Below are 6,000 nucleotides of genomic sequence, written 5' to 3'. Positions count from 1 at the left end.
CCATTTCAGGGGGTAGGGGCGGGAAAGAAGTCAGGTGCGATGCACGTGACGAGAGGGATGGTGATAGGTAGGTGAGTGTCTTGGATCCTGGCTAATCCATACGGGTTGTTAGGGTGTCGCTTGGTAATATATATATTGATACCGAGGGAGCTGAAAGCCATCCAAGATTTTGTTAAAAAAATTAGTAATTATAGGGAGAATAAGTTACAGAAAGTATGAAGTCCATAGGATCAAAACCAAACAAACTCATGAAAAAGTAAAGAAGATAGCAATTTGTTAGCTGCGTATAAGCTAGAACAGAAACAAAAAAAAAAGGGATTTTGTCACCTTTTGAAGAGCAGACCAACTTCAAAACACCTTTTGTTCCATCAAGCTTTTGTTGAGGAATATCTTAGAGTTATGCATTACCTTGTAAAACTCCTTTTTTTCCATCGAGCTTTTGTTGAGAAACATTCTAGAGTTCTTTTCCTTCCAGAACACTATACAATTGCTACCACCAGCATAAGAAAAGTCTGTTTTGCTGAGGAGTTTCCATTAAAGAATATTCTTTCATTTTTCTCAACTCAACAACACTATATAGTTCCTTGATAATGGCTGAAGTTCGAGACTTGGCAAATGAGAATAAGCAGAGGTTAAACAAGAGCTGTAGCTGAAGGAAACAAAGTTGCAATCCTACAATCATTGAAGAGACTGATTGCAACTGAGGCATAGGTCGAAGGCAGGGTTGACTGTTCTGCAATTTCTTTTCTTCCAAGGACTGCATGATAGTTGAATAGTAAGTAGGACATAATATGCTCCAATCATATTTGACTTCCTAGAGAATATCTCAAAGAAGATGTAGCTAATTGAAACTTCATCATATGTAATTAAAGCAGAACCATGCTGACAAGGAAAAATAAAATCCTCTGCTTAAGCAATCTGAAATGAGAGCATTCCATAAAAAAAAAGCATAAAAATCCAACTGATCTAGAATTCATCCACTATTCAGTTCAACTACATTAGTCATCCATAAGCTTTAAGACAACATACTTTACTTTGTACCAAATTCTTTTATTTAGAGAAATTTTGGAGTTCCGCTCCTTCCAACAGGTCCAACATATAACATCAATCGATATGAAAATGATGGACTGAGCATATTTTGTAAAATGGTTCAACCTCCAATCAATGCATAGATTTTCAAAACATAGTTGAGAATGAAGCATCCCAAGAGAGGAACAAATGATCTTCTATATAGTGAAAAAGAACTTATAGGTGCAGAAAAAATGATCAATAGTCTTATTTGTATCATGGCACAGAACACAATCGTTAAGATGCTTACCCAATTTTCTTCCAAGATTGTCTCTAGTTTTAAGCTTCTTTTTGCAACACAACCAAAGAAAGCATGTGATTTTAAGTGATATTGAAAGCTTCCACAATGAGTGGCAAATCTACATTTGATACCCCTAGTGTTTAAGAAGTGGTAAAGTGATTTTATGGAGAAGGATCCATTGCTACTCAATCTCCAACATATTTGGTCTTCTACCTGATTAAGAGTGACTGAAACCAAGAGAGACGAAAGATTGGCGGACTGGGTTCGAGCTTCCAAGGAGGCAGAAGATGGCTTTCTAAGCCTCATAGAATGTGGGTTATAGTGATTAACAACAGTGCCTTTTTTCCTCCTGCTAAGATTATATAGCTAGAAATAAGAATTGAAAGGTTGCATCACTGTTGAATCAGTTCACACAAAGGAGATTGACTCTCCAGAACAAGAGGAGACCAAGTCTTCAGCTGAGAAGACAAGATCCTAGGACTCTGGGCTGTTACTTGAGTAATCTAAATTCTGTTGAAATATCTTGTAAATCTACCCACATATCACGTAGAGTTTGTTACATCACTCCTTCTATAAATTAAAAAGCTTGTACATTAAATCAAAAAGATAACAAAAAGAGAAACAGAGTTTTTTTAACCTCTATCTAAATTTTCATATGGTATTAGAGCCTCTTTGAGACATACATCCCAAGATGTCTTCTCTAGTCTCCTCTACCTCATCTGAAACCATGACCTCCCAGCTACCTCTGTTCAACCCCAATTCCACAGTGTGGACATCACCAAACTTACCTGTACAAATTACCCAATTTGGAAAGCACAAATGCATCCCTACCTCAAGGGCCAAAATGTTTTTGGCTATATTGATGGCACCATAAAAATGCCCCCCATGGAAATCTCATCCTCTGTTCTGATGACCCCACTATCAAACTTCCCAATCCTGACTATGTAATCTGGGATAGACAGAATAATCTTATCTTGAGTGCCATTAACTCTTCTTTGACAGGTGAAGTTCTTGCACATGTCTTCCACTGCACCTCCTCTCGTGAAATCTGGTTTGCACTAGGAGGAAGTCTTTTCTCTTGTACTCGCTTGTGAAGCTCGCATATAGTACAATAATCAACCTCTTCAGCTCAGCAATGCCAATGCTAATGTTGCAACTCGGCAATCCGATACCTTTCGTGGACGTGGCCGCGGCCGCGGACATTCTGCGAATTTTAGAGGCAGGGGGCGCAACTCTTACAACAATGGCCGCGGTGGTAACTATTGTCGAGGTAACAATTCCAATTCTGTTCATGGTAGCAATGGCAATACCCTGTGGTGCCAACTTTGTGAAAAGCCACTGTGGAGATCTCACAAGCTTCGTGAAGGTCAAGATCTTTTAAACTCTCATATATAAAGGAGAGTGAAGCTAGGAGCGACGCATTCTATGACCTCCGACTTCAATCAACTCAATCTGCGTGCTGATGAGTACAATGGATCAGACCAAATCCTAGTGGGCAAAGGTGCAGGTTTGAATATTTCTCACTGTGGTAGTACCAAACTTATAACCCCTTCACGTTCCTTTATTCTTAATTAGGTTCTTGTTGTCCCTGAAATCAAAAAAAACCTCCTTTCCATACATAAATTTGCTCAAGACAACCATGTTTATTTTGAATTTCACGGTTCCTTTTTTGTGATTAAGGACTACTCAGGGAGCATCCTGCATAACAGTTATATCAATGATGGCCTATATTACTTTTCTCAACCCTTGCAAAAATTAGCTTCGGCTTTCGTTAATATCAAGCTTTCTGTTTCAAATTGGCATCGATGTTTAGGTCATGCTGCGTTTTCAGTTTTGCAATGTGTTCTAGCTGCAAATAAAGTTTCAGTTGTTGACAGTAAAAGACCAATAGTGTGTTCTGAATGTCAAATGGCTAAAAGCCATAACTTACCTTTCCATGTTTCTCCTTCCACGTCCCCAAAACCTCTTGATTTACTTTTCTCTAATGTCTGGAGACCAGCGTCTGTGCTTTCTACTTATGGATCCAGATATTATGTAAGTTTCATTGATAATCATACCAAATTTATTTGGCTATTTCCTCTCTAACTCAAGTATAATGTTGAATCTGTCTTTTTGCAATTTCAGCAATATGTTGAGCGCCACTTCAACACTACAATTAAATCAATTCAAACTGATTGGGGTGGTGAGTATAGATGCTTAAATACATACTTCAAAAATACAGGAATACAACATCGTATTGCCTGTCCTCACAACCATGAACAAATAGGTTCAGTTGAAAGGCATCACTGTTAGGTTGTCGAAATGGGCCTCGCCCTATTGGCACATTCTCACCTTCCTCAAAATTATTGGGAAGACGCTTTTCTTACTGCTGCTCATATCATAAATCGACTTCCTATAAAAAATTCTTCAATATAAATCTCCTTTTGAAATGGTTTATCATAGGAAGCCTAATTATAATTTTTTACGTGTAATTGGGTGTGCATGTTGGCCAAATCTTAGATAATTCAACAAACACAAAATTGATTTTAGATCAAAAACATGCATTTTTCTTGGCTACAACCTTTGCCATCAGGGATACAAGTGTCTTGATGTCACAACTGGGAAAGTATTTGTCTCTAGGCACGTTGTGTTCAACGAGACCTTATTCCCTTACAATTCTAAAGCCAATGACACTCCCTCATCACTCACACCCACTGTCACCTTACCCACAACTATCCAACCTCCCTTTGTTTTCCCTATTTCAGCTACTAACCTTGCAGGTACTATTCCTCACGCTGCGCCAGAATCACCACCACCTGCTCTCTTTGATCCTTGTACTCATCTCAACACTCAAACATCTAATGATTCGCCAATTCCTGCAAGGGATGCTGATTCAAATTTCGTTGATCCAATAGTGGACAACCCTCCTCCACCTTCTAGTGTGCCTATTACAGCCCCACCTGGACATCAGATGGTTACAAGATCTAAAACAAACTCTCTTCGGCCCAAAACTCGCTTTGCTGGTATGGTACAGTACCCCTTACCAAAGGCTTTGGTTGCTACCTCAGATTCTTCTCTTATAGAACCTTCGAGCTACACAAAAGCTATGAAAAGTCCACAATGTCGAGAAGCCATGAACAAAGAATTTGATGCTCTGCTTCAGAATGGAACTTGGACATTGGTTCCACCCCGCAACAACATCAATTTAGTTGGCAGTAAATGGGTCTTTCGGATCAAACGCCATGCCAATGGTCGTGTTGAACGATTCAAGGCCAGATTGGTGGCCAAAGGCTACCACCAACAGAGAGGGCTTGACTTCAATAAGACTTTCTGTCCAGTGATAAAACCTGCCACAATACGTTTGGTGCTATCTATATCAATCCGAAGGAATTGGCCACTACGTCAAATTGACATTTAGAACACGTTCCTCCATAGTATTTTTGAAGAAGAAGTTTTTATGAGCCAACCACAAGATTTTGTTCATCCTGACTATCCGAACCATGTCTGTCGCCTTCACAAAAGTTTATATGGTCTTCGCCAGGCACCTCGAGCTTAGTTCTCTAAGTTTACTGATCAGCTTCTTTCACTTGGTTTCCAGGCTTCATAGGCTGACAGCTCTCTGTATGTCCTACACAATAGTCAAGTTACTGTCTACTTTCTAATTTATATTGATGACATTCTTCTCACTGGATCAAATAATGTGTTCATTGATCGCATTCTGAAGCATTTAAGTGTGCATTTTTCTGTCAAAGATCTCAACAAACTAAACTATTTTCTTGGAGTTGAAGCATTGGCTGTCCCTCACGGCCTCTTTCTAACTCAGCAGAAATATATTGTTGACCTATTGAAGAAAACTGGCCTTGATCAAGCCAAGCCCTGCCTCACCCTGATGGCAACATCGAGTGATCTTTCAGCATATGAAGGCATAGCTTTTGAAGACCTCTGCTTTATCGCAGCACCATCGGAGCATTACAATACTTATCTTTCACAGGGCCAGATATAGCCTATGCCGTTCATCGGGTCAGCAAGTTCATGCACTTACCCAAGGAGCCCCACCGGCAAGCTGTAAGATGCATTCTGCGTTATCTCAAGAGTTCAGTTTCTCATGCTTTACATATCACGACTCATTCCTCACATGATCTCCAAAGTTTTTTCGGATGCGGATTGGGCCGACGATAAGGATGATCGCCGCTCCGTCAGCGCTTATTGCATTTTCTATGGCAAAAACCTCATCGGTTGGAGCTGTAAGCAGCAAATACTGTCGCAATAAGCAGCACCAAAGCTGAATACAAAGCCTTACTAACACTGCTGTTGAACTTCAATGGTTGCAAGCTCTTTTAATCGATTTGCACATGCCTTTAGCTCAACCACCGATCCTCTAGTGTGATAACATTGGGGCCACTTACCTCTCCTCTAATCCGGTGTTTCATGTGCGAACAAAGCATATTGAAATAAGCTTCCATCATGTTCGCGATCAGGTTTTCAGAAAATAGTTGAAGGTCTGTTTCATCTCATCCAAAGATCAGCTAGCTGATCTCTTAGCAAAGCCGTTAGCAGAAAAATGGTCCACTCATCTTTGGAGCAATCTTCGTGTACATGAGCTACCCACTCAATTGCAGGGGCGTGTTGAATCAATCCACACAAAGGAGATTGACTCTCCAGAACAAGAGGAGACCAAGTCTTCAGCTAAAAAGACAAGATCCTAGGACTCT

This window comes from Phoenix dactylifera, chromosome 7, assembly GCF_009389715.1.
Source record: "Phoenix dactylifera cultivar Barhee BC4 chromosome 7, palm_55x_up_171113_PBpolish2nd_filt_p, whole genome shotgun sequence".
Taxonomy (NCBI): domain Eukaryota; kingdom Viridiplantae; phylum Streptophyta; class Magnoliopsida; order Arecales; family Arecaceae; genus Phoenix; species Phoenix dactylifera.
Note: the sequence above shows the minus strand (reverse complement) of the source record.